Genomic DNA, 14,186 nt, shown 5'->3' on the forward strand with positions numbered 1-14,186 from the left:
TATTTATTTATTTTTATTGCACAAAAACGCATATCACGTATACATAATATACACACACAAAACAAGAATAGATTCGCTAGGGGTACAAATATTACACAAAGACCAAAAGATACACAAGGCAGTATTATTGATTACTTTTATTATGGGAGAATTCCTACAACAAAACGTCATAATATGGCGCCGCCTATACAGAACGCTGGATATGTCATTTTTTTCTATTAGTTTCACCAACAACATAATGCAACATAATTTGTCTTTATTGTAATGCCTTCAGTGTCATACTTGTAGTTTGTGTCAATGGTGCAACTTTTCGTCAAGCTAAACTGAAGATTCTGCCTGCTCTTTATAGCGGCTACCGCCGCTGCCACTCTACTCCCCCCGTCCCATCACTCCCTCCCTCTCTCGCCATCCCCATCCCCCCACTCAGTGTCTGAAATCTGTGTTCCCAACGCCGTTTTTCTAACCCGAAAATCGCTCCAGCAAAGAGAGTTCCACATCGTTTAGCTACGTTGATAGCTAAAGGGTAGCTACATTACATCGCTTAGACAACCCTTAGATATCCGGACAAACAGGGAATTCAGAGAACCACATCTGTCCGACTGACATTGGTAAGTCTCACCCGCTAAATAGCGCTGTTTCTTCACTTCTATTTGCTCCCAAAAATGACATGGTAGCTTGAAAATGCATTGATGAAGGGTTAGCTCGCTAGCTAACTAAATGATGGGCGCAAAGCCTAGGGCCGGGGACACAATATCAATGATGGAGAATGTAACGTTAACTACGTTGTTCCCCATCGTTTGAGAGGTAATTGCTGTAACTAACGGGTAGTAAGTTCTCGATCGTTTGATTGCAAGATAAAGGACATTGTGTCCTGACTGACAGCAAAGATGCTGTTAGCGAACATGACGACGGGAATCTGTGTGAGCAAGTGAATGCAGTGAATTGTGCCGACTTCTTTCAATAGCTCGCTGATACATACATTTTTCATTCCACTCGGCGCAGTAACAGTGGTTTTTCAAAATGGTGTCGGATGCATGTGTGACTTTTTGTTTGTTTAATATTATTCTCGTAATACAGCCTAGCTACCTAGTCTAACATTAGTTGTATCGGATGTGGACGTTTAATCACTTTCACAAAGCGCTTGTATCAAAAATCGAATTCTTCTTGAGTGTTCTGGTGTATCGCAATTAATTTAGCTGGCCACAACGTATAGGATGACGATTAATTGCGTTGTTCTCAAACCTCTACTCTGGCTAGTCTGGCATAATTGCTGCCAATCAGAAATTATAGATGTGTTCAATGATCCGTATTGCCCGAATCCGTTTTGGATTATTATCTTGTAAAGCCCCATGAAAGCTATAATCTGCGAATGTATGATTATCCGCTTTATAATTAGATTTATCGCCGGTCTTGTATGTGTCGCTCATTGCAAGACACGCTCATTACAAGAAAAAAATATTTCAATGCTGAACCTCACCTAGACCAATGTGTGTGTCTTGAGAGTCACACATTTGGTCATTCAAAATCAGTCATAACCAGGCATGACATTAGCAAGCGTCAGTCGGAGCACCTGTGAGTGTGAATCTGTGATACCAAATTGATGTCGCTTTGCTTTTAGTAGCAGAAGGCTAGCCACAGCCATCTGCCTACCTTGATGAACATGACCGTTTTTGGAGTCGTTGAGACTGACAGAGTGGACAGCACTTAAGCTACACTGAACTATCCAGTTGAAGTCTGGAACCACGTGTCTTTTGTGTGTGTTTTGGTTACCGACAGGTTAAATGACAGTGGACAGCACGACCATTAAACTGTCAGAAACAAAAACTACAGACAATAATACATTGCTGCTTTCTGTCTGCGAATTTAGCTTATTCCCTATAGCCATATTCCCATAGGTTACAAAGCTAGTGTGTCAATGAATCATTACAGGACATTTGCTATAAATGCAAGCCTACATAGACAACTATAACTAAGTTACAGAAGAAACTTTGTGGGTTGCAAAGTCTAATTTTCGTAGTGGAAAAAGTGTAAAGATGGTTTGAACGATAGATAGATTTGCTGGGTAGTTGAAAGAAAATTAGATTGAGTCTTGTTATGGTTGGTTGGTTGGATGGATAGTTGGATGAATTGATAGATGATAGAACAGGGGTGTCAACCTCATGCTGGCCAGAACAAATAATATATTTGTTAGTATAACCAAATGTCCACAGCTGTGTGCACCAGCACATCATATTATTACAATACTCTTACAGTAGCCTATACTCAGCCTACACCCCTAATTAATTAACTAATATACTTTCTTCTCCATTACAAACAATAATAAGAAACTCTATATATATATATTCCCATTTCAAAGCTGATCTATCCTTTCACAAATCACCCCTGGGCCTGATTGGACCACTTGATGGGCCGGTTCCGGCCCATGGGTCGTGTTTTTGACACCCTTGTGACAGGTTAGATATATGAGAGAAGGTTAGATGGTGACTGGCAAAATGAAGAAAGAATGATGGCTGAGTAGTTGAAGGAAAGTGAGATAGTAGGATGGACAGATGGATGAAGATAAAATATGGTCAGATGGTAAGAGATGAAAGAATGTCATACAGTAGAATAAAAAGATGGATAGATGAGAGCAGGGATGCATAGATATAATTAAGAGGTTAATCAGTATGGGTTGTACTGAGTAAAGCAGTAGCACTGGTGATAGGAAGAAAGGATGATGGCTAGATAGTTGAAATAAAGTGTAGTAGGATGGACATATGGTTAGAGTGTAGGATTGCCAGATGGATAGAAATAGATAGATAGACAGATATAGGGAATTCCACAGTAACAGAATGGTACTGGGACTACATTTTTCACTTTCAAATGTATGCCAACAAAAACCCTTGATAGCAAAGTTTAACAAACATTTTAAAATGAAAAATGTAAACAAATATTTACTTTAAGAACTGTGCAGATTCAAAGTTTGGTAACAGAATTACCATAAAATTTCCCTGGGTGTTTTATGTAACCACTGTTCCCCAAAACTCTTTTCCATATCTGCTCCAAATAAAGATTCAGATATGTCTCTAGAAAGAGTCGGTGTTAGCTATCATATGATACCTTGAGTTTGAAAATATCTCTTTTGGCTGTTGTAAGTGAAGTGGATTTACATCAGGTAATAGAATGACTAAACAGGTCCCCATAATTTCTGGATTTGAATGTAATACTGGACATGATGATAGAGTTAGCATAGGGAAACAAAGGTAGAATTATACAATATACAGACACTCTAATTAAGATAATAATGTATTCTTTAATTAACTTATATATAAAAGGGAAATTGATAAAAACTCACAAAACACAAGAAACATAAATCTGCCTTTGACACTTGATTTAAATCAATGGCATTTGTGGTTTTCAGTGTGTTTTCTTCATTATACCTAAAGTAGGGGTGTGCCGGAGTCGTCATACTCGTATCCTTGTCCGTTTATAGGCTTGATTCTCATGTCCAGATGATACTTGTATGATAGCCTCTGCAAAATGAAAATGTTATTTATTGTCTGCAACCTGTGTGGGAAGGATCCTAAGAATCTGTTTTAGGGACACCACACCATATGTGTCAGTGTACATAGGGTTTGGGTTAGGGTCCCTATATCCCTTGATGTTCTTTTTGTGGAAGTGTGCAACATGTATGTCAACATCCTCAATGGAAGTTACTTATACGCTCCATATTTGTGTGATTTGCTGACTTTGCTTTCCCCACTGTTCTCAACAACAATGAAATCTCCATTTATTGGAGCATGAGATGAGGATGTTGATGCGGTGGTTTGTAACTACTACTTCATGATTTCCCGCTGTTTTTTTTTTTCAACAGAATGATCAGTTTTAATCACTTGTTAATTCATAAACTAAATAGATATTAGTAAAAACACTACATGTATTTGTTTCAATTTGGAAAAGGACAAATTATTGTCTGGTCAGAGAAATTTCAAATGATGTCCTTGGATAAACCCTAATTCAGAACAAATCATGTCTTCATGGACACTTCATAAAATTATGTCAGACATGGAATATGTGTGTCCGCGAAATAGCATACTATTAACTCATAGCGATATAATGTTTCGCTGTTTATTCCACGCATTTCAGCAGTAGGCTATATGGATACAGCATGCTCACAAAGCAAAGAGTGCAGTGCGTGTCAATAATTTTCCACTCTTGCACCGCAAGTTCACATTGAACATATTTCACATGATTGAAATGAGAGCTTTCATGAATCAATCAAAAATGTTTACATGTGCAATGATGAGAATAAAACTAATTATATTTTCACTGTTTCACTGCCCGTATTGACGTAAGTCATTTGTAGTTGCCTACTGTCTATGTTTGACAATTTTCGTTAGTTCATAGAAAATTGACATGCAAACATTGATGTTATTTTAGAGAACTGCGGCCACACCCCTCCTTCCGCTGATTTATCCTCATTTGTCATGGATTAGATATCAGCTTTCCAATAAAGTGCATAGATTTGGCAGAGCCCATTGTGACGCTTAATGATAACAACCTAAAAAGCACAGTAGAAGATGAGTGTGACATCAGACCACATTTGCTGACAAATTCGCTCAACTTCCCCCACTATATTGTAATTCACTGCCCATCATGACCCACTTATCGCAGCAGAGATGTTCATCTTGGTTCTGAGATCTGTCTAATGTTAGCCTACGTTTGTTGCCATGTTACGATGCAGTTGTCATAGAGAACATAAGTATTTACAAGCCTTTCTGTCTTAACATACCGTAATATACCGATAGCAACTTGTGCTCTGGTAGTCTAGATATCACGCTGGTTTAGCTACTCCTAAAGCCAATACGTGGTCACTTTGTGTAGTGGTGCGTGTTGACATAGGCTCCTACTAGATTGTAGTGCAGGTTTGGATGAGTTGGGATATGAGTTGATATACTGACAAATATATGCAATGCTCTTATTATCAGAGATGTTTATAGGGTCCAGACCGGTGCACTCGGGTCAATCAGCAGTAGGCCTTGTGTCATTTACCGGAGACCTGATCATTTCATGCTTTTCACTCGCACTAACCACTACGTTATTCTCCAATCAACCAAAATGTGATCAAGAACGTCAGTGTTGAATGAAAATCAAATAACAGCACAAACCAGCACATTGTGTCCAGTGTTACTGGACATTGTATTGCTCACTTTATCTTACACGTATTGCCTTATTTACTGTTAAGAGGAAGCTTGCAAGGAATGCATTTAATTGTACAGTTTTCTACCTCTATCTTGTGTACATGACCAATAAACCTTGACTTGACTTGACTCTTTATATGACTCTTATTATAGCCCTGATACTTTTAATTCTGTGGTAGTATTTACATGTGTCGATGATTAAGTGGAACAACAGGAGTTTTTATGTACTGTATTATTATCAGAACAGGTCATTGTAGTGGAGATGAGTAAATTGTAGCGTATTTTGCATCATAATGCCATTGCCAACCTCTGCTGCACCTGGCCATTGTTCTTCCTTTTTTTGTTTGGGGTAAACCAGCTTTGAAAAAAAATAGAATTTTAGTTCTATTTGATAGCATTGCTTGCATAATTTCTAGTCCTTTTTTTCTCCCTGCCCCAACCCTCCCCTAAAGGGAAAATTAATTCTTATTTGTTTGTTTTTTTTAATTCCACCCCAGCTGCTCCCACCTTTCTGGATATGCCACCGTCTCTTGGTTTCCTTGTGCCATATATTTTTCAATTGTGCTGTGATGTCTCACATAGTTCCTGAAACTTTCAATTCTTAGAACCTGCAAAGATTTTAAGCTAAAGGTTAATCTTTTTGCTAAGAGTATGATTATGTTGGTTTAATGATTATCCGTCTGATACTAAATCACCCACTAGTGCTTTTTGTAAGGTTATTTTTAGATTAATATTGTTTTTTTGCCAGCCATTCCTAAACCTAAGACCAAAAGTCAGACACAATGGGGCAATACCAAAATAAATGTTCTATTGTTTCGGTTTCCTAACTACAAAATCTGCATAGTGGCGATTGTTTAATGCCCGACATGGTGAGCATCATTTTGGTTGCAATCGTTTTATATAGTATTTTAATTTGAAAAAAGTGTAGCGTTGAGTCAGTTGTTGTTTTATATATTGATTCATAAACCAGGTGCCATGGGATAGGAACATAAAATATTTGTTCCCAGTATTCTTGTATCCTATATGGTATACTGCTCTATTTATACTCATCTTTTTCAGCCATTTGTGATTTTTAATGTGAGGCAGGCTAAATACTAAAACTAAATACTTTCCTTCTCCTTGTCCAATTTGTATTGAGTTTTTGTATATTGTTTTTGGTCACATTTCTGTATTGAAGTTTGAAGACATTTTTGGCCACCTTGTCATTGTGAACAAATGGGTGGGATGGTGAAGGGGGGAATTAAATGTCTGTGTGTGCTTGAGCTCTGCTTACAACAAGCTCATCACTTCCCATTAGCAAACAAAAGCGTGATTTTATCTAGCTACACAGTCTTTTAGAAATGCAATTTGAATGCTGTTCATTTAATAAATTCTGTTCATACAGTAGAAGATTGAAATGCAAACATCGATTGTACTATAGCCAAAATGTTGCATATTTTAGAAAATGTTATCAATTCCATTTTACATCAAGATGGTTACAGATAGGCCTACTGCTAATTTGTTAGTTATCACTGGCTGGTACACTTTTATTTAATAGTCATGTTGCCAGTTATGATAAAAAATACATACTTTTAATTCTATAGTTGTATTTACATATGTCGATGATTAAGTGAGACAACAGGAGTTTCTATGTACCTTTATTAAAACAGGTTATTGTTGTGTGGGAATGTGAGCGAATTGTAGTGTATTTGGGAGGAATGAGAATGACGGTAAGTACGTAGATAGGTAGAGTTGATAAGGATATTTGAAAAAAAAGAGTTGGTGGTCCTTGCTTGGTTCTCATTAAGATAACCTGATATTTAAAACATTTCCACTCTGTAAATAAACTCAGTTTTGACAGAAATTAGTTTTGCTCCAATCTCCTGATGTAATGACACAAGTCTGTTGATTCCAGTTGTCATAGTAGGTTGAAATGTCATTTCATTTGTGTCGTTTATTTGTAACAAATAAAGAAAAATGTAATTTAATCAGTTTTTTGTGCACACATTTTTTTTTATCATAATGCCATTGCCAACATCTGCCTCATCTGGCCATTGTTAACAAATGGGTGGGGGAAGGTGAAGGGGGAATTAAATGTCTGTGTGTACTTCCCATTAACAAACAAAAGTTTGTAGTTTTTTGCTGTTCTTCATTCAACGTTTTTTGATGTTAGTTCATAGAAGACTGAAATACAAACATTGATTTTAATGTAGCCAAAATGTTGCATATTTTAGAGAATTTATCAATTCCATTTTACAGCAAGATAGTTACAGATAGGCCTACTGCTTATTTGTCAGTTATCACTAGCTAGTACACTTTATTTAATATCACCCAAATATTAAATCATGTTGCCAGTTATGACAGAAAGGTGTTTGATTGAGCAGTGTTTTCATGGGGGGACCGGGTTTTCTTCACTGCAGCCTCCGCTAACTTTGGGACACTCCCAAACCACATCAAAGAATCCAGCACGCTCTCCCCCTTCAAATAATCCCTCAAAAAGCGCTATACAAAATAAATGCATTATTATTATGATTATTACATTGTGTGAATGAGAGAAGGATTCTCTTGTTGTGGACATTCTATTATGACGGTTTTAATGATAACAACAGTAGGCTACTTTTTTTATCCAGTCTCAATCCCATTGAAACCCAACATCCTTAAGCCTGTCTCGCATGAAAAATTCCTAACTTCATTCTGGAATCAATACATTACATTATTAAAGCCGACTCATTCATCAGGTCAGACTGCACTAAAACATTTCACCCTGTTTCTCTGTGCTGTGAAAGAATGCGTGATGACGGTATGAGAGTAGATAGGAGTTGGTCCCATTGCTTGGTCCTCATTAAAATAACCTGATATTTAAACCATTTCCACACTTCATCTGCAATTCATGAGCTGCTATAATAAACTAGATTTTGCCAATCTATCTGAGAAGGCAAGCTGATCAGGCAAACCATTCTCTTTTCAAACATCCTTCACATCTCTTGTCACCACCTTGTGGTGGCTTTCGGCAGCACTTCACACCGTGTGTCTTCTGCAGCAGCGGCATTGAGGTATACCCCGCTGCGATGTCGGTGTGCTCACATTAAACACTGGCCCACTGTATTGTGAAATGTTGTTTATTGTCTGCAACCGGTGTTGGAAAGATCCTAAGAATCTGTTTTATGGACACCACACCATATGTGTCAGTGTGCTCTTTCACAATATCAGTAAAAACACTACAAGTATTTGGTAGGTCTACCTACCTAACTTTTCACTCCTCATGAGGCAGAGAAATTTCAAAAACACTTTTTTTGGTTACAGAATAACCCTGAGACTGGGCAATGACCCTTAATCTGACTTTAGTAGCCAAACCTTTAGGGTTTATTAGTTGACTGGGTTCTATACTTGAATAATAATACGCTTTGATATTTTACTAAACACCTTTTAAAGACTTTTTCTGGTAGATGTTTTCTTAGATGCTTTTCCATATGTTTGACCAGAAGTCAAAGTCTTTGCTTATCCGTATTCCTATGATGGAAGATGGTTGAAAAATGTATTTCTGACTTAATTTCCCCAAAATATAGAGTCTTAGCTTTCATTTGGCACCCAATTTGATATGCTCTGATGAATTTCACATTTTGATCCTCATCGGTCCTTTTGTACACGGAACTGCCCATATACAGCGGGTGAAATAAGTATTGAACACGTCACCATTTTTCTCAGTACATATATTTCCAAAGGTGCTATTGACATGACATTTTCACCAGATGTTGGTAACAACCCAAGTAATCCATACATACAAAGAAACCAAAAAAAATACGTTCAGAAATTAAGTTGTGTGTAATAATGTGAAATGACACAGGGAAAAAGTATTGAACACATGAAGAAAGGGAGGTGCAAAAAGGCATGGAAAGCCAAGACAACAATTGAAATCTATCAGTAATTAAAAAGCAATCCAGCCCCTTGTCAGTGCAAATTAATATCAGCTGGTTCAGTCCCAACTGATGGCCTACAAAAAGGTGTCATTGCCAAGGTGTCACACAAGACACATCTCATGATATGTAAAAGCAAAGAGCTGTCTCAAGACCTTCACAACCTAATTGTTGCAAGACATGACAAGACATGACAACGATGGCATTGGTTACAGGCGCATTTCTAAGCTTCTGAATGTTCCAGTGAGCACTGTTGGGGCCATAATACGGAAGTGGAAAGACAATCATTTCAACATAAATTTGCCTCGATCAGGTGCTCCTCGCAAGATTTCTGACAGAGGAGTGAAAAGAATAATCAGAAGAGTTGTCCAAGAGCCAAGGACCACTTGTGGAGAGCTTAAAAAAAACCTGGAATTAGCAGGTACTGTTGTCTCAAAGAAAACAGTAAGTAATGCTCTCCACCGCCATGGCCTGTATGCACGCTCACCACGCAAGACTCCATTGCTGAAAAAAAAGCATGTTGAAGCTCGTTTAAAGTTTGCTGCACAACATTTGGAAAAGCCAGTGAAATACTGGGAGAATATAGTGTGGTCAGATGAGAGGAAAATTGAACTGTTTGGATGCCATAATACACACCATGTTTGGAGGAGAAATGGCACTGCACATCACCCTAAAAACACCATACCAACAGTGAAGTTTGGAGGTGAGAACATCATGGTGTGGGGCTGCTTTTCAGCAAATGGTACTGGCAAACTTCACATAATTGAACGAAGGATGAATGGGCAAATTTACCGAGACATTCTTGACCAAAATCTGCTGCCATCTACCAGGATGATGAAGATGAAACGAGGGTGGACATTTCAGCAAGACAATGGTCCCAAACACACAGCCAAGGAAACTCTCAATTGGTTTCAAAGAAAGAAAATAAAGCTGCTAGAATGGCCCAGCCATTCACCTGACTTAAATCCCATTGAAAATCTATGGAAAGAACTGAAGATCAAGATTCATAGAAGAGGCCCACGGAACCTTCAAGATTTGAAGACTGTTTGTGTGGAAGAATGGGCCAAAATCACACCAGAGCAATGCATGCGACTAGTTTCTCCTTACAGGAGGCGTCTTGAAGCTGTCATTACCAACAAAGGCTTTTGTACAAAGTATTAAATGAATATCAGTAAGCGTGTTCAATACTTTTTCCCTGTGTCATTTCACATTATTACACATAACTTAATTTCTGAACTTATTTGTTTTGGTTTCTTTGTATGTATGGATTACTTGGGTTGTTACCAACATCTGGTGAAAATGTCATGTCAATAGTACCTTTGGAAATATATTTACTGAGAAAAATGGTGACATGTTCAATACTTATTTCACCCGCTGTATAGATAATAGGGTTTTTCCTGGCTCAAAAAGGTTTGGGGCGAAGTCACAGCTGTTATGCCCGCCCAGGATGATTGTTGTTAAATGGTCAATTCTGGTAGCTTGAAATGAATGTTGGACGTGAATCAAGCACACTTTGATTGACATGAAGTTGGCTGGTATACAGTGGTCCTCCTGGAAGCTGGTTTTACATCTCTGCTATAGAATGACTAACAACATGAATTATAACCTATCCAAGCTTCACTATATAAAAAAGAAGGCCTATGCTTATGGAAATTTAAAACTAGAAGCTAGCAACTTATAGGATGTTAATGGCTATAAGTTGCTATGTTCCAGTTTTAAATTAAGTTGAATTCTTAACACCATGTTAACTAATGAGAGTTTTTGGAGATACAAAAGTTGAATAATAGGTATATAATTATCTTTACAGGGTCATCATTTGGAGTTTTCTGCACGTTTTACAGTTGGATTGGTGTGAATAGCTTGAAAGGTGTAAGAGCAGTAATGGTCCAACTATTGCATCTTTTGGGTTCCATAGACCTCCATGTTAAAATGTGCACATTCAAGTTTGAATAGTTTAAAAAGTATAACAAGTTTAATACAAGCAAAGCGAGTTTAAGAACTCTGCACGTTTTGAAGTTGGATTGGTGTAAATTGCTTAAAAGTTGTAGGAGGAGTAGCAGAGGGAACATTTGGAAGAAATAGAATAATAATAAGTATGAGCAAGAACAATAGTAGGACTTGCTGAAGCAAGCCCACTAATGAACCAGAAACATAAGTTCCAGAAGAAACTTTGTGGGCTTGCAGTCTTTTATTTTGGTAGTGGGAAAAGTTTAAAGATAGATAGATAAGCAGGGTAGTTCAAAGAAAGTGAGTAGGATGGACCAGTGGATAAAAGATGGTCAGAGGGTAGCATATAGACAGATAGATGAGAAAAGGTTGGAAGATAGATAGAGAGAAGAAGGATGATGGCTGGGTAGTTTAAAGAAAGTGAGAGTAGGAAGGCCAGAAGGATAGCCAGAGAGATGAGGGAAGGTTAGAGGATTGTTAAGGTAAGCTAGATTGAGAGCGAGTGTAAGGTGGTTTTATAGTGGTAGAACTGGTTGCCAAGAGAGTGCATTGTTTTGTTGAAATTCTAAGAATGCATTCTGCAGGTCTTATGCTTTTTTCATGTTAAAGTCCTGAACGTTCCCTGGCTGTTGCAATAACAAAGGAGCTCACAGAATGTTGGCCTAAATCAACATTCCACCATGTTCACAGGATGACAGTTTTTAGAGTTACAAAAAGCTTAATAGTTTAAAAAGTTAAATAGTTATCAAAGCTTTTATCAGGGTTGATCATTTGGAGTTTATTTTATATGTTGCATTGGATAGGTATAAATAGCTTGAAAGTTGCTAGAACAGCAGTGGTTCAAATTGCATATTTTGGTTTCCAGAGACATCCATGTTAAAATATGCACTTTCAGGTTTTAATAGTTCAAAAAGTGTAATGAGTTGGACATCTCTTAAAGCTGGATTGGTGTGAATCGCTTAAAACTTGTAGGAGAAGTAGTAGTGGAACAAATCTGAAGAAAGAAAATAACTAGAAAAATAAGACCCAGAAGAAACGTTTTGGGCTTGTAGCCTCATTTATGTAATGGGAAAGGTTAAAGATGGTTAACTATGGATGATAGATACATAGATCAGCTGGGTAGTTGAAAGAAGGTGAGATAGTAGGATAGGCCAATGGATAAAAGATGGTCAGAGGGTAGTTACATTTCTTTTAAGTTAGAGGATTGTTCGAGAAAAAGAGTGTAAAGTGGTTTTATTAGATTAGATTCAACTTTATTGTCAAGTACTGAGACAACGAAATGTAGTGGGGAAGAAATGGTTGCCATTATTGTGTAATCTAATAAGGAGTTCTGCAGGAAATAGCGTTGGAAAGATTATAGTAATGAATAGTTTAGTTCCAAAACAACAAACTACAGTGCCCCCCATAAGTATTGGAAAGAGGAAGCATTTTGTCTTCTTTTAGCTCTATACTCCAACAGATTGGATTTGGTGTCAAACAATTACTATGGGGTCAAAGTAGAGATTCTCAGCTTTAATTCAATGGGGGTTTTTCTCCAGATTGGATTCACCATTTAGAAAGTACCAATTTTTTTTAAACATAATCCCGCTATTTCAGGGCTCCACAAGTATTGGAAAAAAATAATATAATGTCCAAATAAAGTACTCAAGTTTAGTATTTGGTCGACAATCGTTTGCATGCAATAACTGCGTGAAGTCTGCGACCCATTGACCCCACCAGATGCTGGGTACATTCTCTGGTGATGATCTGCCAGGCCTGTACTGCAGCCATCTGTAGTTGTTGTTTGTTTTTATGTCTTTTTTGCCTCAGATCTTATCATCAGGAAATGCATGTTCAAATGGATTTAAATCTGAAGACTGACTTGGCCACTCTGACCTGAAAAAATGGCAGTATGTTTAGGGTTATTGTCTTACTATATGATGAAGAGCCATCCAATACATTTGGAGGCATTTGCTTGTAATCTATGTTTCTGTACAATTCAGAATACTTTCTGCTGCTGCTGTCAGCATTAGCAGTAGCATCATCAAATAAAACAAGTTAGCCAGTTCCTGTGGCAGCTATACATGCCCAAACCATAGCACCCCCTCCAACATGTGGTATGCTGTTCTTGTGGCAGCTATACACTCACTGAACACTTTATTAGGAACACCTGTACACCTTCTCATGGTGGTGTAATGGTGTGGGGAATGTTTTCTTGGCACACTTTGGGCCCGTTAATACCACTCGCTTGAATGCCACAGGCTATATTTGAGTATTGTTGCATCCCTTCATGGCCACAATTTACCCATCTTCTAATGGCTACTTCCAGCATGATAATGCACCATGTCACAAAGCAAAAGTCGTCTCAAACTGGTTTCATGAACATGACAATGAGTTCAGTGTTCTTCAGTGGCCTTCCCAGTCACCGGATCTAAGTCTAATAGAACACCTTTGGGATGTGGTAGAACGGGAGATTCACAGTGAAAGTGCACCTGAAAAATCTGCAGGAATTGCGTGATGCAGTCATGTCGTCATGGACCAGAATCCCAAAGGAATGTTTCCAACATCTTGTGGAATCAAAGCCACGAAGAATTGAGGCTGTTTTGAGTGCAAACAGAGGCCCTAACCAGTATTAGTATAGTGTTCCTAATAAAGTGTTATGAGTGTACTTGCCCAAACCATAGCACCCCTTCACCATGTGGTATGAGGTGGTATGCTGTAAATATTGGGCAGATTTTTCTCTAGACTTACATCTCGCAATCACTCTGGTACATGATCATATTAATCTTATCTGTCCACAAGACCGTTTTCCAGACCTCTGCAGGCTTTTTAGGTACTTTTTTAGCATATTGTAACCTGACAGTAACCTCTAACAGTAATCCTTTTTAAGGATAACTAGTGTTTTGCATCTTGCAGTGAAGCCTTTATTCTGCGGATGGTAGTCTCTGACACATACACACCCATAGATTTGTCATTTTGGAACTCAATTTATGCAGCTCATTTTAATTTAAGAAGGAAGTTGTCATACCACCGAAGAAGATAGAGATATGTAGCATTCAGCAATGATTTTATGTAATATCAACAAGACAAAAACGTATAGCTTCAAAATTGTAACTGGCTAAATTTGTATAAGAAGCATCTATAGCATCCGTTTTGTTTCGGATGAAATGTGACTGGCTGCCTATGC

The 14,186-nt window shown here is 37.8% G+C and overlaps 1 protein-coding gene across 1 annotated transcript in view; it reads left to right on the forward strand.

Moving 5' to 3' along the window:
- Positions 1-479: 479 nt before the first annotated feature.
- The window catches only part of fam168a (family with sequence similarity 168 member A), a 28,589-nt gene continuing 14,882 nt past the window's right edge, over positions 480-14,186 (forward strand). The window contains exon 1 of the mRNA XM_083695946.1: positions 480-608. The gene's annotated coding sequence lies outside the window, so the exon portion shown is untranslated. The remainder of the gene's footprint in view (positions 609-14,186) is intronic.

Source organism: Argentina silus (genome assembly GCF_951799395.1).
Source record: "Argentina silus genome assembly, chromosome: X".
Lineage (NCBI taxonomy): Eukaryota > Metazoa > Chordata > Actinopteri > Argentiniformes > Argentinidae > Argentina > Argentina silus.